The 23,661-nt window shown below is 57.3% G+C and overlaps 1 protein-coding gene and 1 long non-coding RNA gene across 5 annotated transcripts in view; one reads left to right on the top strand and one right to left on the bottom strand.

Moving 5' to 3' along the window:
- Positions 1 to 13,898, bottom strand: part of RAI1 (retinoic acid induced 1) — a 106,958-nt gene extending 93,060 nt beyond the window's left edge. For 2 of the 3 annotated variants that reach the window (XR_008713010.1, XM_055576309.1), the window contains exons 1-3: positions 13,762 to 13,898; positions 12,595 to 12,923; positions 9,825 to 9,936 (exon numbers count right to left, since the gene is read on the bottom strand). The gene's annotated coding sequence lies outside the window, so the exon portion shown is untranslated. Of the gene's footprint in view, positions 1 to 8,639; positions 9,086 to 9,824; positions 9,937 to 12,594; positions 12,924 to 13,761 lie in introns of those variants that run through there. The other variant, XM_055576307.1, reaches the window with a different exon arrangement.
- LOC129649184 (uncharacterized) lies at positions 13,122 to 15,933 on the top strand. 2 transcript variants are annotated; one of them, XR_008713011.1, is made up of 2 exons: positions 13,122 to 13,437; positions 13,811 to 15,933. It is a non-coding gene; the product is annotated as an uncharacterized LOC129649184 (long non-coding RNA). The 2 variants fall into 2 exon arrangements; XR_008713012.1 differs by having other exon boundaries at positions 13,625 to 15,933.
- The last annotated feature ends 7,728 nt before the right edge of the window (positions 15,934 to 23,661 follow it).

Here is a 23,661-nt window from a genome sequence, read left to right as displayed (position 1 = left end):
TTGGTTGCTGTGTGACCTCACGCAGGTCACTTAACCTCTCTGAGCTTCAGTTTCCTTGATCCATAGGAGTTGGTTAATAAGGCTTAGAGAAGACCACCCAGTGCTGAGCACAATAGCAGGCACTCATTAAATGATGGCTTTTCTCCATGATCCCTCTCGGCAGCCAAAGAGCCAGGCATCCACTTATTAGAGGAACCAGGTCTCTCCTACCTCCGCTTTCACCCACCTGGCCCTGCTGCCGGGCATCCCCCCAGTCACCATCTCTGGTCCTCTGCAATGCTCAGGTTGAGCTCCCCGGGCTCCTGTCCTGCCTGGGAGAGCAGGGCCTCTGTTTAAGTAGCCAGCACGGGGGGCCCCGGGGGGTCACTGTCATCCCAAGGGAACAAAGCCAGCACCGTCCACATCCTGCTGGACTCGAGAAAAGAGAGCCACTCAATTAAGTGTGATCTGGCCAAACGTCTGTTTTTCGTGCTATTTCGGGCCACAGTGGGGATTTTCTGTGCTCCTCTCAAAGGTGTCCTAAACCAGATTCCTTCCCATTTCCCTCATCCCTGTGTTTGAAATGAAAATATTGTTCTTCCTCTTCTTTTTTTTCCTAGTTCTCTTTCCCATCTATCAGATGCAAATGAGGGAAGGGGCAGAGCTGGGACCTCTCTGGAGGGCAGCAGTTCCCTCCCACCAACCCACCACGCCTCCGCAGGGCACCCCCCCACCCCAGTGCCCTGGAGCACAGCATGCTGGGAGATGCAGTTGCCTCAAACCAAGCAAAGCAGAGAGGTCCCTGGTCTTGAGGCTGGGTCATTGTCTGCTGTTGCCCCAGACACACACCAGGCATCTGCCCCTTCTACCACACACCTCTCTGCCTTTCTGCTTCTGAGCCTTTTCTGGGACTGCACCCCTCCACCCCCACCTCTGCCTGGATGCCCTCCTCCAAGGCCTCCCCTGCAAGGGGCGCCTTCTTAGCTGCAGCAGGCTTACAGGTGAATGAACCTACATCCACACAGTCACGTCTTTGAGGTCTGCTCACCTACCAGACTAAGGGCTTCACAAAGGCAGGGGCATAGCCATGTCGTCATGTGGTTCCAGAACAAGGCTACCCAAACCACTCAGCATGCTGATGTTTGGGGCCAGGTAACTTGTGGGGGTGTGTCCTGTGCATCCCAGGATGTTGAGCAATGTCCCGGGCCTCAACCTACTAGATGTCAGCACCCCCTCCCCCAGTGGAAACAACAAAAAACATCTACAGACAGGGCCCCAGGCCGCCCGAGGGACGAAATCACTCCCAGTTGAGAACCACTGCTCCGAGGCCTGCATCCCAACCTCTGCCCGCCCCCAAATGAGCAAATACACAACTCTCCCTACCCCACCACCCACCAACAGAACAGGTGATTTTTATTTTACCTCTTATCATGGATGCATGCGTGTCAAGTCACTTCAGTCATGACCGACTCTCTGAGATTCCACGGACTGTAGCCCACCAGCTCCTCTGTCTATGGGATTCTCCAGGCAGGAATACTGGAGTGGGTTGCCATGTCCTTCTCCAACCTCTTAGCGTCATCACATGCAAATTTCATTTCCCATCATATCAGAAGCTTCCAGAAGACAGGCCCACTTGACCTCAGCTGTGTATCAGTGCTGATCCACGGTTACCATTTGCTGCAGGAATAACTCTCAAAGCATCAAAGAGCACCTGAGTAAAAGCCAACTCTGTTCCCACTTCAGCACCCTGCCCTGGGCTCCTGTGTGACTGTGCTTCAGCAACTAAATGTATCAGGGCCTGGGAGTCTCTGCCTCATTGTAACAATTCTTTGTCCCATGCTAGTGAGAGGCTTACAACTTCACATCTCTAAGGAGCTGTGGCCCCCAAGAAGAAATCTTTCAAGTGTTTTGTTTTGTTAATATTTATTTATTTGGCTGAGCTGGGTCTTGGCTGTGGCACATGGGATCTCCTCTCTTCAAGACAGCATACAGGATCTTCATTTGTGGCATGTGGGATCTAGTTCCCTGACCAGGGATCGAACCCAGGCCCCCTACATTGGAAGCTCAGAGCCCCAGCCACTGGACCACCAGGCAAGGCCCTCAGGTGGTTTTTAACTGACATATTCTGAGGACTATTATCACTAATAGGCAACATTTATTAAGCATTTTGCTATGTGCCAACCGTAGCCAAGTGTTTTGCAGGCATCCTCTCATTCAGTCCTCTTAGAAAATAAACTATGAAATTTGTGCTGTCATTTCTGATACCTGATATATGAGGAAAGAGAGGCTCAGAGAGCTGGAGGAACCTGCCTAAGAACATCCAGAGGTGGTCTGGTGGCCTCCGTCAATTGAAGGTGTCAATTGGAAAATTCTCTCAGCTTCAGTTCTCTTTTTAATTTACTTGCCTGTGTTGGTCTGCAGCTTGTGGGGTCTCCCTTGTCACGTGGGATCTTTCATTGTGGCAGGCGGCTTAGTTACTCCAAAGCATGTGGGAGTTCAGGTCCCCAACCAGGGATCCAACCCGAGTTCCCTGCATGGCAAGGCGGCTCTTCACCACTGGGCCACCAGGGAAGTCCCTCAGCTTCAATTCTTGATACTGAAGTTACTTTTTGAAGTCTGAAGCCCACCTGGTGCCAGGCAGGGTTACACCTTCCCAGGCGGACAGGCCTCACCCACTGGGCTCCTGAAGTAGACACCTGTCCCCAGGGCTCCTTGGAAGGTTCGACCCCGGAGGCTATGGCTTGCCTGGGTGGGGGCTTGCGGCCAGGAGTTCGGAGGGCCACCACCTGCTTCCTGGGTGTCAGGCCTCACAGAAAAGCCCTGGCTGCACTGCCCTCCCTCAGCAGGGAGTGGGTGCCGAGATTCTTCAGGGCAAGAATAAAAATGAACCATCTTCTAGCACCTTCTATGTATTTCTATGCATTAAAACAGGCTCTGTCTGAAGAATTTTACCTGCATCAACTCACTAATTCTCCCAACAAACCCATGAGGGGAGTGCTGACATACCCCCAATCCCCCGTCCCATGTCACTGATGAGCAAAGAAACAGTAAGCAGCAGGGCCATGATGTGAACCCGAGACGCTGAACTCCGAAAAGCAGGTGCTTATCCGCACTGCCGTATTACAAGTGTCTTGTGTTGACAGTCGTGTTCCCCACACTCTGGTCTGAGTGAGGTACTCACTATGTGATTTAGGAACAAATGCACGAAGAAATGAATGAGTCTGTGGTTATGCTGCCACCTGAGTCCACCCCACAGCACCAGGGCCAAGCCCCTTTGCAAGCAGAAATTCTGGCCGGAAAACTAATTCTCACCTGCCCCACCAGGTGACCAAGATCCATGCGATCCATCCACCTCTACCTGGCTGGGGAAGAAACAGGCACCAAACTCTCAGTTTCGGCCCACGTCAAGGCAGGACTGGAGCAGTCACAGCGACCTCTTCCCACAAAGTCCTTCAGCGGGAGGAATAATGACTTGAGTCTCCGCACAGTAGGCTCCCGGGGCCGGGGACTGCGCCCATGTGAACGTGGGGCGGAGCCCCCGGCAGGACGGCCGCGCCTGGACTTGACCCTGGGCTTTCCAGACGACAGAACACGCTGCATGCAGAGTTCAGACAGGAGGGGAAATGTGCTGGGGGGTGGGGGTGACTTTCCTGCAGCAGCAGCTGGAACTCAAACCCTGTCCTGACTCCAAACCCAGGGCTGTGCCACTGCTCAGCCGTGATGCCCCGACTGGACCAGACCAGACCGAGGCATGGTCTCCAGGGAGGGGACCAAGTATGACAGAGTCTGTACACCTCATGTGGGACCCCTGTCTGGGGCCCATTCTGGCCCAGAGCGGCCCCAGCCCCCCCACTGACCCCCTCCGCCTCCCCCCAACCCTGCCTTGCCCTGCCCCACTGCATCTGCTCCCCTCCCAGCTCCCTGGACCCCCTTCCTGAGCCCAGTCACCACACAGTAACTGTATGACCGCTGTCCACCAGCCTGGAGCCTCTCAGCTCTGAGCCCTGCAAGCCCAGGGCCAAGAGGGGGGGACTTGGCAGGGAGGGGGTGTCTGCTGGGTGAGTGATGGTCGGCTGGTCCCATGGGAGCCCTGGTGCTCCTGGCCCATCCTCCTGTCCCTCTTGACCAAGTGCCCTTTCCCACGTTGCTCTTTCCTCCCCCTCCACCACCCCCCTACACACACTCTTCACACGGATTCGAGAACCAGCAGAGCAAAAGCTTTCCGCTGGCAGCCTAGCCGTCTGCGCCTCCGGCCACTGGCACCCACCCTGGTGTCACATTCCAGTCTCGGATCCCGGTGACCCACCCAGGCACAGGGCACGCTCTGCCTCAGTCCCCAGGGAAACAGGATGAGCCAGTTCTTCCCACCCGCCTTATCCCCCCTCCCAGGGAGCAGTGGGGCCCCTCATTTGTTTCCTCTATGGTCTGACAAACAGAATCCTTTGACCAGCACCCTGAGAGCCCCCAAGATCCCAATAGGACCCCCAAAACAACACTGTGCCCCCCCAGCTCACCTTCTCGCCCACCCCTTCCTGCTGGGAAGGCTTCTGAGTGCTTTGTGCTCCCCCGCCTTGCCCGTGGAGCTGATGGGGCTGCAGAGAGGAGGCGGCCAAGCCCTGGGCCTCGATGCCCCAGCCTCCTGGGGAGGACAGACACCGACAGAATTACCGCTAATTCCGTGATGAACGCTATGCTTCAGCTGTAGACAAAGGGGGATGACTCAGTTCTGCCGTGGAGGTCAGAGCAGGAGACAGGACGTCTGTTTTGGTCCCGGGAGGCAGGGAGAAAGGTGCAGGGAAGCCCAGGTGGAAGGAACAGCTGGGGCCAATGCAGCACAGAGGCAGCAATGTCAGGGCTGTCTCCGGGGGGGCGGGGGTCTGCTGCAGCAGAAGGGGAGGGGCAGAGCTTGCAAAGGACGGGAGAGGCCCCCACCTGGGAAGGGCTCCTGAGCAGACCTTTATTCAGAGGCAACAGGAATCCCAGGGCGACACTGCCGTGATGGAGAAAGGTCACCCTGTAGTGGGGCCCACACGGAAGGGGGCAGGATGGAGGCAGGGAGGCCCATGAAGAGGCCGGGCAAAAGCTAGCCTCTCCCGTCACAGCCTTTATGAACCAAGTCCTCCCTCTTGGCCACAGGACACAGGCTCCATCTGCTGCAGCCACCAAAGAACCACTGGTATGCTCCCACCGCCAGGATCGCGCCCCTCCCCACCTACCTGAGCTCCAAGTCCCCTTGGCCATGAAGCTTCACCTCCACAAAGCCCTCCACCTCTGGTCAAGTGAAGACACTCTCACCTCTGGACTTCATGCTCAGGCTACCCATCCCCCATCCTGAAACTGACTCATGTGGTCCCCATCTGCCTCTCCTCGAAGGAACAAGTCCCGCCAAAGATGCTGCTTCTCTCATTGTCCCCAGCACACCTGCCAGCTCTTCCATAGGAGGCCCTGCTTCCCCCCAAGACCTGGCAGGAGCTCCCACTTGTCCCTTTGGGTACCATGTGGGTCCCACCCCTGGGCTGTGACCTTGCAGGCAGGTGTATTAAGCACTGCTGCTGCTGCTAAGTCGACTCTGTGCGACCCCATAGACGGCAGCCCACCAGGCTCCCCCGTCCCTGGGATTCTCCAGGCAAGAACACTGGAGTGGGTTGCCATTTCCTTCTCCAATGCATGAAAGTGAAAAGCGAAAGTGAAGTCGCTCAGTCGTGTCCGACTCTTAGCGACCCCATGGACTGCAGCCCACCAGGCTCCTCTGTCCATGGGATTTTCCAGGCAAGAGTAATGGAGTGGGGTGCCATTGCCTTGTCCAGTATTAAGCACAGGACTTCGAAATAGTGGGCCCTGGGAAATACCTGGTGGGCCCGAGAGCCCAGGTGCCTCTCCCATGGGAACACTGCCAACCTGCAGGGCTCCACCTGGTCCTGCCTGCTGAACCACATGTTGGGGGGGGGGGGGAGACACATCCACACACAGCCACATGTGACTATTAAAGCATGAGGTACAAACACAGATGGCCACAGAAAGGCAGCAGTGACAATAACGGTGTCAAGGCCAGCTGGCATTTATTGGGAGAGACACTGTTCTCAGATTCATGGGTTGCGTGGACTCATTAAAGCTTCACCATAATCCAGTGAGGCTGGAACTGTTATTAGCTTTTTTGTACAGATGGGGACACTGAGGTACAGAGATAAATAACCCATTTAATACGTGGTAAAGCCAGGAATCACCCAACACCTTCCCCTGGAGCTCCCCCCGCCATGACCCCCGCATGACCCCAGGAAGGGAAAGGGGAGCTGAGAAGAGCACAAGGCGAGGCGTGGTCCAGAGCGGGGTAAGAGGAAGCTCTGTGTTTGTGTGTGTGAGACGTGTATGCACAAGTGAACAGCAAACCACATTCAAAGTGCTAACTGGGGTTACTGGGGGCACTTCTACCCTGTATACCTCTGGATTATTTGCATTTTTCACAATGAGAACAAATCCATGTGTCACCTGAGTAATTCAAAAAGAGAGACACTGTCAGGGCCTCAATTCATGTTTGTTGAATGACTAGAAAGCAGACTCATTTTCTAGGCCTGTTTTTTCAAACTCTGGGTATGACCCATTAGTGGATCGTGACATCAATTCAGGAGTCACAGAATGCAATTAAAAAAAAAAAAAATCAAATAGACTAGAACAGAATATATCAGACCAGGGCACAAAACAGAGGAAAGAGCTATTTCACTCAACTTTCGTTTCAGTTACACATAGTGGGCATGAATGAAGCTGGGACCTGAAATGTGTTTCTTACTTCAGGTCACAGGTGAGGTCTTGGAACCCGAAGTCCAGACCCAAGAGCCTGAGGAATCAGCCCGGGCCCTGCTGCACAGGCCTCCTGGTCCAAAGTGGGAGAATGGGTGACCTCCCTGTGTTTAGGAAGCTGCCGGGGCGCCTGGCTATTGGAAAGGTCACACTCAGCCCTCTCTGGATCACCCGCAGACACACAATCCTGGAACCAAGGGTTCTGACTGTGAGGGGCTCCCCCAAACCACAATGTCTGTGTCCACTCCCTCCGGGTCACCCAAAAGGCCACTGCTCCTAAAGACTCGCTCCTGGATGCTCCTGTGGGGGGGCGGGGTGGGAAACTAAAAGATCCCTTTCCAGTTTCCAGATGCGAGGCCACGTCCCAGGGAAGCCTCTGGAAACGCAGCCGTGTGGTCAGTCGGGAGGGGCCTCCACTGAATCTGCAGCGAGGGCCGCTCCCACCCAGGGTGGGCCTGACCCCAGGCAGAGTCGGTCTGCATGGAGGATCTGGTGCGGGCAGAGAAGCAGAGCCCCCAGCCCGAGGCTCCCAGGGCGCTGGCGCCTCCACATCAGAGCTCGCCTAACTCACCCCGCCTCCCTTCCCAGGGCAGCAGACAACTAAAAAAAGATAAAATAAAAAGAAGTAATTCCCCTGCTTTGACGTCAGCTCGAGGTCTTAACAGCCCAGCAGCGGCATGAAACTGGATTGCAACCAGATGTAATGCCCTTGAATCCTCCACACGCCACTGCGTTGGAAGACAAATGGCAGGGGGTTGAGCGGGTGGAGGGAACCGTGCGGGTCCCGCGTGGGTCCCAGATCAGAGCCTGCGGAAACCCTGGGAAGCCCAGGCCCGGGTCGCCATTCAGGCGTGCTGCTTCCCCTCCCCCAGCCCCCCAGAAGCGCATTGTTACTCCGGATAGCGTCTTCATTCAGGGCCAGAGCCCCAGCGCCGCCCCTCTCGGGGGCTCCCCGGATCAGGGCACGACTCGGGCCGCGCTCCGGCTCCGGGCGTGGATTTGAGGACGACCCAGAGCCCAGGAGGGGAAATCGCTCGCTGGGAAAAAGGGCGCCCCAGGAAGCTGGGGCCGCCACGGCCTCGGGCCTGCGTGGTGTTTCGCTTCCCCTCCGCCCCTCCTGGGCGGCCCCCAGCAACCAAAGCTCCAAAGTCACCCCCGCGTCCTGCCACCCCCTCGCCCCCGCCACACTTGGCGACGCCTCCTTGCGCCTGGCCCTCGCGTCCTCCTCCGGGTCTCCTGTCTCCCAGGCGCCGGCCCAACGACCTGGCCGGTGGTGCGCCGCCGTCCGTCCGGGGACTCGCGTGGCCGGAGCCCCCACCGTGACGTCACCCCGAAAGGCCCCTGCGCCCCAGGCCTGGCCGAGACGGAGCTCCCCGGCCTCCCGGGCCGCTTCCTGCCCGGTCGCGCGGCCTGCGCACAGGCCCGGGTGCCCCTGCCCGCGTCGGAGCACGGGTCGGGGCTCCGCCGAGGGCCTCACACACCGCCCCTCCCCATCACGGCCCTCGCTGCCCCGGCTCCCACGCCAGGGCCCCGATAGGCCCAGAGGCCCCCAGAGAAGTCGGCTCCCCGCCCCCCACCCGGACGCCCTCACAAAGCTCGCCTCCGGTCCCGGCGCGGCGCGAATGCCCCAGTCCCTACCCCCCGCTCGGGGTACCCCAGGGGACAAGCACGCGCACAGCCCTCGCACGCGCGACCCTCGGTCCTCGCGCCCCCGCCTCGCACCAGCCCCGGCCCTCGTCCCACGGCGCGGGGCGCCCCCACCCCGCCGCAGCTCCTCAGACTGCCATCCGGTGACCTCGCGCCCACCGCACACAAAGCTACTTCCCCGCGGCCCCCGCGCCCCCGCCCCGGCCCTCGGTGCTCACCTCGGCGCGCGCTCACTCGGGGGCCCGGGGTCTGGCGCTGCGACTTCGCGGCCCGGAGGTCCGGGAGGCCATAGGGGTCGGGGCGCGGCGGCCCGGCCGACCCGCGGCCAGGCAGGAAGGAGGGTGGGCCGCGGCGCCCCCTCCTCGCGCCGGCGCTCGGGCGGCGGACTGGGCGGCCTGCTCGGCGCGCTCTCGCCCGGCCGCACCTCGCTCCGCGCCTTGCCTTCCGAGCGCAGCCGCGGGCGGGGGCGGCGCCCGGGGCGCAGGGACCAGGCCCTGGCCGCGCACCTCCGGGCCTGCTGGCGTCGCAGAGCCGCGGGGAAATGCGGTTCCCTCCGCGCAGGAAGAGCGGGCGGCGGGCGGTGCGCGGGGGGAGAGGGCGGCGAGAGCGCGAGGAGAAAAGTTCCCGGCCGCCTGGCCGCGCTCGCTCGCCGCCCGGGCGCCAGGTGGGCCGTGCGCCCCGACAGCGCCCCCTGGCGGCCCGCGCCCGCTGCGGGCCTGGGGCGGGGGTTTGGACGGGGGGACCCCAGGGGCCCTCAAGGACGCGGGGGCCGGGGCCAGAACCTCGGACGGAGGACGTGGACTGGCACCGGCGCTCGAGTGCTCCGAGCTCTAGCCGGGTCCGGGGGCCAGGCCCCCGCCTTCACCCACCACGTCTCTCCCTGTGACCTCCTCTTCCCCGTCTGGGAAACGTTCCGACCTCTAAGCTAGGACGCCGCCGCCCAGAGCTCTCTTCACTCACTGGCACCTCGGTGGGCTCAGAGTGAGCAGAGACAAGTGGTCCCTGCCGTCCTGGGGCTGGCGGCCTGGTGGGCAGAGACAGAGCACATGTGAGAAAGACCATTCCTGGGAGCAGTGAGGGCTACTCGGTGAAGTGAGAGGCAGGGGTTGCTTAGCTGGCTGTGAGCGGAAGGAGCCCGCCATGTGGAGCTTCAGGGGCAAGTGCAAAGGCCCTGAGGCAGGTGGGACAGGGTTGGGGGGAGGTGGCACAGGCGGTGGGCAGCAGAAGTCAGAGCCTTGGGGAGGACCAGGGTCTTCAGGGCTACCTGAGCCTAGTGGGGAATTCAGATGCAATCCTGGTGCCATTGGCAGAGCCAGGGCAGAGGGATGTTGAATGAATGGGTGAGTGAACCTATTGTGACCCTACAGACCTCCTGGCAGTCCCTGCCCCAGGCCTCCACTCACCCAGGTCAGGCAGAAGGTCTCCAGCCCCCATCCAGCCTCTGGGGTCTGTTGGTCCTGTGGGTGAAGGAGGGTCATCAAGGCCTCAGGCTCCCAGGGGACTCAGCCTCCTCACCTGTAGGTGAGAGCACATGGTGGGGGGGGTGCCCTTTTGCTGTGGACTGTCCCCCCGTCTGCATGTCCTGTCATCTGATCCTGGCAGCCCCCTGGGGGGCAGACCCATCCCTTTTGTTTACAGGAAGCTGAGGCACACAGCATTGAGGTCTTCTGTCCAGGGTCTCAAGCTAAGTTACAGGCAAGAACTGCACCCAGAGCCCTTCCCACCAGCTCAGCCACCCACTGCCCAGGGCGAGGGTAGGAGCCAGACAGAATCAGGATCAGACGATGGACACTGCAGTTTTCAGCACAGGTTCTGGGGGAGACAGACCCAATTTCTAAGTCTGGTTGCTCTGCGCCCAGCTGGGAAGGTTTGGAAAAAAACAAACTTGCTGAGTGACAGTTTCCTCATCTGTAAAATGGAGGCAATAGTAGCGCCTACTTCCTGGGGTTCCTAAGGGCTAAAGGAGGTAGTTGTGTGGAGCATCAAGCCTGGAGCCTGGAGGCTGTGAATTCTGTTAGAAGTGCTTTCTGTCACAAGCTGGGGGTGGGGGGGGAGGTGTGGGGACGGGGCTTCCGTACATCCAGGGGCTCCTAGCCCCTGCCCTCCCTGCCCTCACCTGCCCAGGGAGAACCCAGGGAAGGCCTGGCAGTAGGGACCTTGGAGGAAGGTAAGAAGAGGGGTGTCCCGGGGGAGGAGGGGATGGCGCAGTCCGCGCACTAACCGCTGCCATTCTGAGAGCAACCGTCGTGCTCCAGGTGCCTTCTGTGGCTGTTTCCTTGGGCTGCTGTGACAAATGACCGCACATGTAGTGGCTTAAGACAACCCTGGTTTATTCTTTACAGCTCTGGAGGGCAGATGTCCAGAATCAGCATCAGCGGGCTGAAAGCAAGGTGTCAGAAGGGATGCACCTTGGAGGTTCCAGGTGGGACATCCCTTGCCTCTTCTTTTTTGTTTAAATTAATTAATGTATTTTAATTGGAGGCTAATTACTTTACAATATTGTAGTGGTTTTTGCCATACATTGACATGAATCAGCCATGGGTGTACATGTGTTCCCCACCCTGAACCCCCCCCCCACCTCCCTCCCCATCTCGTTGCTCAGGGTCATCCCAGTGCACCAGCCCTGAGTACCCTGTCTCATACATCGAACCTGGACTGGCGATATATTTCACATATGATAATATGCATGTTTCATTGCTATTCTCCCTTGCCTCTTCTGGCTTCTGGAAGCCACCTGCTTGTCCTGCTCCCTCGGTGCCTGCCCTCCAGGAGCCAGAACACACAGGAAGTCATTGCTCCTGTTGCCACGTCTCTGCTTCCTCTCCTGACCTTCTTGTCTCTTCTTACTCGAACTTGTGATTCCAGTGGGCCATCTGGAAAATCCAGGAGACTCTCCCATCCTGGATTTAATGCATCCTTAATTTAATCACATCTACAAGGACCCTCCAGGGCTTCCCTGGTGGCTCAGTGGGTAAAGAATCTGCCTGCAATGCAGGAGACACAGAAAATGCAGGTTCAATCCCTGGGTCAGGAAGATCCCCTGGAGGAGGGCATGGCCAGCCACTCCAGTATTCTTGCCTGGAGAATCCCACGGACAGAGGAGCCTGGCAGCCTATAGTCCCTGGGGTCCCAAAGAGTCAGACACGAGTGAAGTGGCTTAGCATACACGCATAAGGACCCTCCACCCCCACACCCTTTTTGCCACATAGGTTCCAGGTATTGGGACCCAGATATCTTTGTGAGCCAGTGGTCAGCCTCACACTCCATGCATCCTCTCAATGCTTCCTCATGACAACTCATTTTACAGGTCAAAGAATTGCTCAGAGAGATAAGTCCCTCATCCAAGGTCAATAGCAGGTGAGTTTGTTCACCTCTCCCATGGATGTTAATTGAGTGCCCACTGTGGGTCAGACACTAGGTTAGGTTCTGGGTTGCCATGTAAAAGCCACCTGTGAAACATGCGCTCTGGAGCCCAGTTACGAAGTGTCATGAACTGAGGAATTCAGGGAAGGCTTAACTGAGGAATTCAGGGAAGGCTTCCTGGAGGACATGACCGGCCAGCTGAGATCTGGAGAGTGTTCCTTAGGTCTCTTCAGAAGGCTGGGTAGCCTAATTTAGAGGGGGGAGGCTTCTGAGCAGGGGAGGGCTCAGACTGCTGTGGGCACCATTAGGGGTCAGTCAGCAGAGCCAGTCCCTAGGGAGATTTCTGCTGAGAAGCTGCTCATCATCCTTCATGGGATGCAGGTGGGAGGTAAGACAGGTGTGGACCCAACACAGACACACAGTAAAGACAGTGTTAGTACTAAGGTGTTGAACTTGCAGCTCCCAGGTGGGATCCAGGCTGCCAGCTTGTTTTAATTGGAAGGTAGAGCAGTGTCTAAAGATTTGGAATTGAAATAACTTTAATGAGTCTAACCACCACCCACACCCACATTTAAATCACGAACTGCCCCCCAAGGCACTGGATTTGGGAAACCGTCCCCTCTCCCCAGGGGTCTTAAGACTCAGTTCTGCAATTCTGCTTTGGCCTCCAATTTCCCCTAGGTTTTCTCTTTGGTCAGAAGCAGTGACTCGTCTCGGTGGGGAGAGAGGTCCCCACGGGCTGGGAGACAGGGAAGGGGGATCCACCTCCAGAGGCCCAGACCCCGAGGGGCTGGCCTGTCAGTGGCCTACCTCCACTTCCATCTCGGCCAGTCGGGTCATCCGTGGTTCAGGAGACCGAGCATAGGGAGGGGCAGCACCTGGCACGGGGCATGCAGAGCCGAGCGCCTGCAGGTGTGTCCAAGGGCCCCGCCTGAGCTCAGTGCACAGCTAGCCACCTCCCCGGGGAGGACACGCTCCAGGGCTGCGGCGTGCCTACACTGGCATCGTCTCCACCAGTGCGGGGCGTGCCGCGGGCCGCCCTCGGTGAGGACGGAGCCGGCGTCTACGTGCCAGGCCCTGCGCACTGGGGTCTGCGAGGTCGAGGCTCACCTCCATTTTGTAGAGGAGAAAACAGAGGCCTGGAGAGAGCAGGAAACCCTCAGTCACAGAGGAGCAAGGTGGAAGGCAGACAGGACTGGCCCAGCGCTGCCCTGCACCCACAGCACAGCCTCCCTGCGCCCCTCATTTCTCCAAGGGGCGTGGCCTTGGGCGACTTCGCTCTGGAGCTCCTCCCCACCCGGTGAGTCAGGCCCATAAGGCTCCACCACCCCCACGAGGAAGGCGGGAGGGAGTGAGGCACCCCTCTGCCTGGGGGCTTTGATGGCGAGCAGGGCAAGAGAGACCCTCGGGCCTCCCACCTCCAGCAGAGAGGTGAGGAGGGGGTGACAGCCCTGCTCGTCTCTGCAGGCCCAGGAGGCTCTGCCAGTGCCCAGGACTCCCTGGGCCCCATCACCCGCCCAGTCACTCCCCTACTTAATGCACAGGCACGGAGCCACGCCCATTCCAGACTCCTCTCTGGGAATGACCCAATGTGGGCCCCACCCTCACGGTACCCAGAGTCTGGACTCGTGCTGGGGGCCTCATGAGCCCAAGGTAAAAACGACTTTGACTCCCCTGCCACTGGGAATGAGCATTTCTTAGTAACAGAAGGAAACTGTTTAGTTGGGATTTTATTTTGAAAAAAATGAAGTTGAAGCTATGAAAATACCTACATTTTATCTTCCAGCAAACAAAATTTAGGTTAATTTGCTAATTCTTAGATTAATGTTCTAATTCTCAGAATGCGGAAAAGTTCACTGGAGGAGGAATGGTTTTCCCACAGAAATGCCCAGTGGTCTTTCCTTGGTCCTTCGAGCACTAACTACCCAAAGCACCCAGTGCACCCCGTGGCTCTGAGTTCTGTGACATTCAACTCACTCTCTGGAGTACCGTGTTGTCCTTCATGCTGGGTGTTCTCATTCTTCAGATGTTGCTGGTGGAGCCAGAAAGAGCCTCAGCTTGTCAGTGACTGTCTGCAGGATTCCTGAGTTCTCCAGCATCATCTCCCAGCAAGTTCAGAACATTCTACAGCTTCAGCAAGATGTGAAGACTTCCTTTGTCATCAACTTGTATATGTGACTCGGACAGAAAAGATCCTGAGGGCAGAGGCGAGGAGACCTGCTGAGCAGGGCGGATGTTTGAGTGGAACTGAGTTTATAAGTGGCCAGGACAGCAGCAGCAAATGTGGTCGTGTTTTCACAGCTTTTACATCCAATATGGATAATACTCAGCTGCTGGAGCCCGCTGTCAGAATGAGTTGCATCACCCCAGAACTGATCGCATCTAAGGAACGTCAGGGAAGATAAAGTTCCACCTTGGCTCAGCCACTGTGGATCTCTGTGACAGAACCTTGGTCTTCACTCACACACCTTGTCTCTTGGTGGTAATAACACCTTGATTTCCTGGGAGGAGCATTCCTTCCCACTTTATGCCCACGTGGTTCAGCTGGGGCTGATACTGCCTCTGGGATGCACTGATGCTCCTGTGATGCAGGTTTAACCAATCAGAGTGCTCTTTTTCCCTGGCCACAGTGGCTGGCTCAATGATGGCCACATGACCCAAGCCTGCTGGCAGTTTTGCAGGGAACATCAAGCTTTGCTAGAACCTCCAGGGGATGTGAAGCTGGATGGCTGTGGGCCTGAGGATAAAGCCAGCATGTAGGAGAGCAGTGTGGAAACACATACAGAGACACCAGCTGGGCACCTGAAGCTTGTGATACACCTGAAGCCAATATAGTTTACCTGTCTGCATAAACAGCCTAAGTTTCTCTTCTGTCACTTGTCTCTGAGAGCACTGAGGCTGCTTTGCCTGGAGAAAGAAAAATTGGGGTGAGGAAGGCATGGGCCTGATGTCCTCAAAGACCTGAAGGGCTTCCCTGGCTGGCTATACTCATATGCACACTGATTTCCAGTGGGAGGAAGGACTCTTCATGAGGCAGGACCTTCCCACAGTGAGAACTGTTCAAAGAGGGCTGTGCACTGGCTCAGGAGGGAGGGAGCCCCCCTCCTCAGGGCTGTGCAGACAAGGAGCATGTGGTGAAAGGGACTTAGGTTGGCTGCAAGGACCATGGTCCTGTCATCGGATGAGTATGGCCTAGGACCTCAGACCCGCTTTAGTGGACAGCTGGGAAGCATCAGTGACTCCCGTGCTAAACTGTAAAAATGTTTAGGATCATCAAGAAAGTCCAAGAAGTGTTCAGTGATCACCACAGCATCCACCATTGTCAGCTCGAGAAATAAAACCTCACCAATGCAGCTGAGCTCCTGGTCACGGAGCTGCCTCCGGCTGGAAACTCTCACTGAATGTGCACCGTCCTAAGGGTGATGGAGCCCACAGGTCTTTCCTAAATAGAGAGTGAGAATTGTCCTACTTTCAGGCTCTGAAGATTTTTTGTTTATTAACAATGGTGAAAATAAAAGTGCTGGTTGTTATTGTTCAGTCGCTAAATCTTATCCAATTCTTTGCGATCCCATGACTGCCGCACACCAGGCTTCCCTGTCCTTCACCATCTCCCAGTTTGCTCAGATTCACATCCACTGAATCAGTGATGCAATCCAACCATCTCATCCTCTGCTGCCCTGTTCTCCATTTCCCTTCAGTCTTTCCCAGAATCAGGGTTTTCGTGCTTAGCTGCTAATAGAACATGTATTTTTCCTTTCTTCCTTCCTTCTTCCCCCTTCTCTCCCTCCCTCCCTCCCTCCCTCCCTTCTTTTTCTAAAGATGGTTTTATTTATTTATTTAATATTGGCTGCACTGGGTCTTCATTGAGGCATGCAGGCTTCTCTAGTTGTGGTGTGTGGGCGTCTCTCATTGCAGAGCCTGGGCTCTAGAGTGCACAGGCTCAGTAGCTGCAGTGCTCAGGCCTAGTTGCCCTGTGGCATGTGGGATCTTTGTTCCCCAACCAGGGATCAAACCCATTTCTCTGCGCTGGAAGGCAGACTCTTAACCACTGGACCACCAGGGAGTCCTTCTTTATTTCTTTCTTTCTTTCTTCCTTCCTCCCTCTCTCCCTTCCTCCTTTCTTTCTGGTAATAAAAAACTATTACAAAAGCAGTCCTCAAACCCTTTTTTTTATCTAGTTTGCATAAAAGCTATTCCACCCCCCAGGCCCTGGCCCCCTTGCACCCCTGCTCCGTGTCTGGGCTCCGTCTCCCCTCCCCACCCCTCTGCACAGTGTGGACAATCAGTGTCAGGGCTGTGAGGACTGAGACTGAGATGAGTTCCCCCCCACCCATTGGCACGTCCCCGGGTGTGTGCGTGGTGTGGGCTCGGCTACAGCATTAGAGGTAATGACGGTCATCCGGGCAAGTTGCCCCAAGCTCCCCCGAGCCCTCCCTGCTCACCCGCCTCATCCAGGTGGTCGTGAAATCCTGTCAGTTCCACCCTCTGCTCACCCCGGGCTCACAGCCTCTGTAACTTCTGTCCTGTTTCAACACCCTGTCCACCCTCCTTGCAGTGGCCTTGTTCCTTCCGCTGTGTCCATCTCTGGCTTGCAAGGCCCCCCACACCCCAGGGCTGACCCGTTCACATCCTTCCCTGCTCGTCCCTCCTGGATGCCTTACAGGTCCCTCCATGGCCTTGTCTCCCTATTTTCCGAGCATTCCCCCTGCTGTTACCTCTGCCAGAGACGCCCTTCCCTCTTTGTCCTGTCTGGCTGCTCCCTCCGCACCCTTCCAGGCTCAGATCAAGAGTGGACTCCTCCAGGAAGCCTCCAGATCCCCGCCAGCCCCCTCGGTTGTCCTGTGACCTTCCTGGTGATCAGTACCCTTTGCGAGTCTCTCTGGCTCCAGGTGGTGAGTTACTGGAGAGCAGGACTGCTGTCCTCCTTAGGGCTGGGCAGACCATTTTTTGCACAATCCTTTTAAAAACAATACTTCTTGCTTTTTTAAGCTCTTTGCACCTACCAGCTCATGCAAGCCTCCCAGGAGCATAGGGAGGGTGGAGGAATGTGTCGGTTCACGTAAATTCAGGGGCACCAGGAGGGTTTGTGCCTCCCCCGTGGCTGGTGTGACCCGTGGCCACTGACCTGCCACCCTAGGACTGCATAGATTGGCTCCTGCGGTCCTGGAGGTCAGCAGTCCAGCTCAGCACCACCGGGCTGATGTCAGGGTGCCAGCTCCTGCAGCTCCAGGGGACGGCCATGTCTCCCATCAGGTTCTGGGACCGCCTGCCTCCCTCACTCATGCCCCGACTCCCACCTCCCTACCTCCGTCATCGTCCCTCCTCCTGCCTAAGTCAGTCCTCCCCAGCTTCTTTCTGAAAGGACCCTTGTGATGACATTCAAGGCCCACCCAGCTAAGGCAGGGCCCTCCTGCATCTGAGGACCTTTCCTTGGTCACACCTGCAGGGCCCCTTCTGCCCTCTGCCATCACACGCACAGTTTCAGGCCTGGAGTGTGGGTATCTTTGGGGCCATTATCCAGCGGCCACAGGAACGCCCCTGCGCAGCAGAGCTGAGACACCCCCTCACCCCCTAGTCTGGTTCCAGTCTCTGGTCTGTATGTATCACCTTTCATCCTGAAGGTTTGCGGCCTGGCTGACCACACGGGGCTGGGCAGTCCAGGAGGAAGGAGGAAGTAAGCCCCCGGCCTGCAGGTAGGGAGAAAACCCACGTGGCCCTGTGGATGGAGCAGGGGCACCAGTTACATGGACCCGGTGGGGCATCACTCTCCAGGGCAGGCCACACAGAGGCGGCGACCGGGTAGCCTTCACAGAGGGAGGGACACACCTGTCCCTCCCACCTCCTCCCGCTCACACCTGGTGGTCAGCAGGTGCTGGACGATGGTCCTTCCAGAGGATGCACTGTTTAGAACATGTCAGGCAGAGGGCCGGACGGTTCCCCCCGTCTCCCACTTAGATCTCACAACTATGATCTCTCGTGTACCCATTCTATGGGCGTGCAGATTGAGGCCTGTCTGCTGTGGCTGGTGTTTCTTGACCAAGCCTGTGCTCCCTGCCTTACATGTCCAGGCTCCGGGGTGCCCACATTACCCTGTAGGGCACACTGTCCCCCGTCTCATCGTGCAGAGGGGAAACTGAGCTTAGTGATCAGAGAAGTGTCACAGACATGGAGGCCAGTGCCTGGCACGGGGATGGGGCCAAGCTGCCTCAAGAGCTGCACTTTGGCATGGAAGCAGAGGGCCCCAAGGTCCAGGGTGGCTGGACCCAAGGGCCCAAAGGCCACTCCCTCTCAGGCCCACAGAAGGGCAATGCTGCAGCCACCAGGCTGTGTGTGTGCAGCCGCCAGGCAGCAGGGCCAGCTCCGTGGGAAGGGAACAGGGGACTGGGGGCGCCAGGGGAGGAAGTGGAAGAGGGGGCGGGGAGGGGGGAAGGGAGTGGGAAGTGAGGGGATGGGGGTGCTGGGAGGGTCGCCATAGTAACAGAGCTAGCTCTGCTCTCAGGCCGGCCTGCCCCTGGGGAAGGAGATAAAACGTTTTCTATCGATTTCTGTCTGGAAAGTCATCGGTGATAAGCTCTTCGGGTGGAGACCGGAGGCCCAGCTGCTGGGAGCATGCAGGGAGGAGGCACAACCTAGTCGCTTGGGTGGGGAGGTGACCAAGCCAGCAGGGCGAGCTGGGCGGAGGGCCACCTGCTGGGCCCCAGTGTCCCCTCCTGCCCGACGGAGCCCCCACACCTGGGTGGCCTGCCTCCCCTCTCCAGCTGTGGTGGGAGAGGAGGGGCCAGGGCCTCCTTCTGTGATGGACCATGGAGCTGTCCACCTGTGCCGTCTCCGGGACTGTCAGCCTGTGTCTGCAGCTTCTTGCGCTCCACCGAGGTCATCCTGGAGGAGGCGGCTGGCTGCCCCCTGGCATCGGACCAGAGGCCACAGGACCTCGACACCCCGACGCTTGCTGGGGGCTCTGGAGGAGGGGGAAGCCCCCAGTGCAGGGCTGAGCCCATTCACGTGTGTGTGTGTGCACACAAGCTGGGGTGTGGGGCACAGGTGTGTAGCACTCCCGTGCAGAGCAGGTATATACACCTGGCATAGACCTGGAGGGAAACCCAGGTGTGCCAGAAACAGCCTGCTTCCTTCCTGTCCTTAAACCGACTTCAGTCTTGTGCTGAGACTGCCTCTGGCTGCCTGGCAGGAAACTGGATCTCAGCAGGTGTCCCCTCCAGGGAGGAGAAGGTGTCGAGGCCACTCTGAGTGTGGCCACCTTGCCTGGCAGAGCTGCAGGCCAGCACAGATGACCACCTCTTCCTGGCTGGCAGAGACACCAGCAAAATGGCCCGGGGATGGAAATGCCCAGCGGCCTGCCTGGGGAAGTGGGGGAGGGGTGGGTAACGTGCAGACAGAACTAGGAGGAGAACCTGAGTCTGATGTCTGGAGCCCTGGAAGCTGCTGCTCAGAGCGGTGTCAGCAGCCACTAATTAAAGGAAATAAAAAATGTTTTCTGTGGTTCCCAGTCACAACAGCCACAGCTCAGGTTTACGCTACTGCTGTCCAGCACAACACGAGAGCCACACTCATGAATGGAGTGACCTGCCCATCCTACAGATGGGAAAGTTGAGACCAGACAGAGCTCCCAGCCACTGGGACCTTCAGCTCTCCAAGGCTCCATCCGAAGTGTCCCCAGGGCGGCCTGGCAGAGTGGCCCTGGGCACCCCTGGAGGGACGTGGGCTTTGGGACAGTGATCCTGCCCCTGTGGGAGGTGGACACCTGACTCTGGCTGGCTGAGTGGCCCTGAGGCTCCAGCCTTGCCTCAGGCTTGGCACCTCACTTCTCGTTGGCTCAGTTTCCCTTCCAGGTAATGGAGACTGTGACAGCCTCCCAAGGCTGCTGTGAAATTTCCATAGGTTTATATGTGAAGTGCTTGGGACAGAGCCTGGGGCACAGTCCACACCAGTCCACCACATGACATTGCAGAGTTGCTGTCCTTCCTGCACAGAGAAACGCCTTGTGCTGTGTCCACGTGGCCATGGGTACCTGGGCTTCTCTCCCAGAGGCCGGGCTGGGACTCTCTGGGACTCAAACCCCTATCCTGTCCTTGCTTTAGCGTTCACTTGACAAATGTTTGCTGAGTGTGCTCTTGGGAGTGCTAAGTTTGTATGATATAAATCTGGAGCTCTACGGACCACCCAGACCAGGGAAAGCTGATCTGAGAATAAAGTAAGCAGCAGAGAGGGAAACCCAGAAGGCTCCTTGAAGTTGGAGAGCTGGATCCAACTATTCCTGAAGCTGGTTTCTTTCCAGTTATGCTCACCAAATAATTTTTTTCTGTCATCTCACAACTCAAAGACTAATGAGAGGCCATCTCATCCAACCCCTTGCCCCCAGTGCCTGATCCTTTTCCAAAGCAACTCTGACAACTTCTGTTTGAACGCCACTCATAATGGGGATCTCACTAGCTTGCAAAGGGTGGCCAGGCTGCTTGCTGCTGGAGAATCTGTGCTGGCTGAGATGAGGCCCAAGGCAGTGGTCCAGTTTTCAGCCCGGCTGACTAGCTGCTGTGTGACCCTGAGCAAGAGACTTTCCATCTCTGAGCCTCAGCTCATCACCTGTGGCATGGGCTCCCTGGCAGTGCTCATCTGGAGGACAGTGAGGAGTCAGGGAGAGCACACATGTGAAGTTCTGGGTCCATGCTGCGCCTGGCACAGATCCTGGGGAGTGGGCATCTTGCCCCGGAAGTGGATGAACAAGTACAGGTTCCACACGTCTGAGAGGCCATCTTGTCCCCAGGAAGGGCTGGCACCAGAGCTCTGTGGAGAGCCTGGGACCATTGCCACAGCCCTGACATGCACTGCTCAAGTCCTTCCTGGCCGCTGTTCACACCCAAGCTGGCGCCTATCTGTTGTCATGGTGATGGAAGCCCATGCAGTCCTGGGCTGTCAGTCACCCGGGCCTGTGCTTGGGAGGCAGGCATGCGTGGTTTGTGTGCGCATGTGTACGAGTGTGTGAACAGAATGTCTGCGTGAGGCTGTGAGTGTGTACCCATCATGACATGTGGGCAGCAGGCATGCGATGTGTGTTTCTGGGTCCCTGGCCGGAGGCGGTGTGGACAAGTGGCAACCCAGGTGTCTGATCGCGGCCGTTGTGGTCACCCCTCCCCTTCTGAGCCACAGTTTCCTCTGTGAACATAGCACATTGTGAAAGGCAATCTCACCCGCTGTTTCACATATTCATTCAGCATGTGTGTATTGAGGGCTGACTCTGCATCAGGCCCTGGGGACTCAGCGATCCCAGGTCCTCTCCTGGGCATCTTCAGTGCAAGGAGAGGTGGACAGACCAAGTCAGCTAACGAGTGCTCAGTGCGATGGGGGTGATGGGGGCAGGGTTGCCAGCAGTGGCCCGAGGAAGGAGGGACAGGCACGCAGAGGGAACGGCAAGTGCAAAGGCCCTGAGGCAGGGCTGCTGTACTGGAGCATCATGGGCTGTCAGGTCACAGGTGGTGATGGGAGCGGGGAGAGCGACCAGGGCTGTCCACAGGACTGGGCAGGCCAGGGCTTGGATGCCAGGCCGGGAGAAGGGGTTTAGTCAAGGCTAAAGAAGCCTGGACAGGTCTTCACGTTGGAAAGGCCCAGTGAGCCTGGGGGCTGGTGTGGAAGATGAATGGCAAGGGGGGGTGGGCAAGCGGTCAGTGACGAAAGGTGTTGGTGGCAGACTGCTCAGGGTGACTCTGCTCTGACCCCTCTGCACTCTCTGCTCTCCTAGACGAAGTCAGAACCCTCCCAACTCGGTGAGAAGACAAATAACCTGGCTGAGATGAGCAAAGGTCCGAGTAGATGGCTTCCCAAAGAAGAGGTTCAGTGGGAACCATGCCTACCACAGCTGCCAACACGGCCACGAGGGAAAACGGGTAACACCAAGTTCCGGTGAGGATCCAGGGCTTGGATGGTGGGGGCGCTCACACGTGGCTGCAGGAACGTGAAATGTGCAGTCACTCTGGAGAACAGTCTGGCAGCTCCTTATACAGTTAAATATACACTCCCCATACGATCCAGCCTTTCCACTCCTAGGTGTTTACCCGAGAGAAATGAAAACATATGTCCGCACATATGCTCGTGGCAGTTTTACTCATAATTGCCCCAAACTGAAAACAACCCAAATGTTCGTCAACTGGTGAATGGACGCGCCAAACGTGACATATCCATACAATGAAATATTATTCAGCAATAAAAAGGAATGAACTGCGGTGCAGACAGAGCTGTCCGTGAGCCTGGAACGCACTATGCCAGGTGGAAGGAGCCAGATCTCGAGGCTGGAGACGGTGTGATTCTATTCACATGATGTTCTGGGAGCATGGAGATGGCAGGGACAGAGAACGAGACAGGGCCTGGGCGTGGGGGAAGGCCAACTTATAATGCAGGAGACCCAGGTTTCATCCCTGGATTAGGAAGATCCCCCATAGGAGGGCATGGCAACCCACTCCAGTATTCTTGGCTGGAGAATCCCCATGGTCAGAGGAGCCTGGCGGGCTACAGTCCATGGGGCTGCAGAGTCAGACCCAACTGAACAACTAAGCACAGCACACAACATAGACACATGCACTAAAAACCGGTGAATTTAACCGTATGTCATTACACTGTACGGATCTGGTCACAAAGGCTGATGCTGACCACTTCCTACCATTTGCTAGAGCCAGGAGGAGGTCCAGAGACACAAGCTTGGCCGCCGGAGCCTCAATCTGGCTCCGCAAGCAGAGCCATTTCTCAGTAAATGTTTGATCAACTGCTTAGGAAATGATTCCCTCCTCAAACTGAGGGTCCTTGCTCTCAACACCTGAGGATCAGCTGATCAACCGATCAAACAAGTTGGGTGTGCAGAGGAGTTGTGTGTGTGTTGTCTGTGTGTGTGTGAGTGCACGAGTGTGCATGAGGCAGTGTTCCATGTGGACTTGCAGACTGTGGTGTGTGGCCATCACAAGGGATCTGGCTCACTCCCAGCACCAGGCAAGGTGGCATGGACACCCCACTTGCTTTGATGTCAGGGTGGCAGGAGACTGGCTCTGGTCAACGAAACGTGAACAGAAGTGAGGACACCACCTTCAGGAAGCAGCTTCGAGAACAGGATTGCAGTTCCCTTTTCCCTCTGCCCAGAGCCGCCCATCCTCACCAGGACAGAGTCCCATCAGTCTCGGCCCCGCTCGGCCCCGGGGTGACTCTGATGAGGGGTGTCTCCCAGCCCCTCGGGTCAGATGTGCAGCCTGAGCGAGAAGTCATCTCCTTTTCCTCCTTTCTGCCTGTCTCATCCTCTTGACAGTGCCTTTCACAGAGCAGAGGTTTTAAATTTCAGTGAGGCCCAACTCATCGATTCTTTCTCTGATTGACCATGACTTGGTGATGTATTTAAAAAGTCATTGCTCAGGACTTCCCAAGCAGTCCAGTGGTTAAGATTCCATGCTTTCATTGCAAGAGGTGAGGGTTCGATCCCTGGTGGGGAAACGAAGATCCTACATGCCTCCCAGTGCAGCAAAAAAAAAAAAAAAAAAAGTCATTGCTCAGTCTTTGATCTTTTAAGGCTTAAAAGTCACTGAGATCTCGGGGCTGCCTGCTATCACAGCACAGCCTCACCTGTCCTAACTAACACAGCAATTAGAACTGAATTGTCAAATTGTCACCTGGCTTACAGAGTCAGGCTCCAGAATGGACTGTCCAGCTCTGCTATGACCCGGACAGTGGAGAACCTGGGACCCTCTTGCCGCTACAGCAGCCCCCCAACACTCACAAGCCTGGACCCTGGAGATTGGGTGGCAGCAGCGGCAGCAGCAAATGCCCCTACCCTAAGGCAGGAAGGAGCCTCTTCCTCACTCTCCTTCCTGGTCTCGGGGCTCAGCGCAT

The sequence above is a fragment of the Bubalus kerabau genome, chromosome 4 (genome assembly GCF_029407905.1).
Source record: "Bubalus kerabau isolate K-KA32 ecotype Philippines breed swamp buffalo chromosome 4, PCC_UOA_SB_1v2, whole genome shotgun sequence".
In the NCBI taxonomy this organism is placed as follows: Eukaryota; Metazoa; Chordata; class Mammalia; order Artiodactyla; family Bovidae; genus Bubalus; species Bubalus kerabau.
This window is presented reverse-complemented; position numbering and strand designations above follow the sequence as displayed.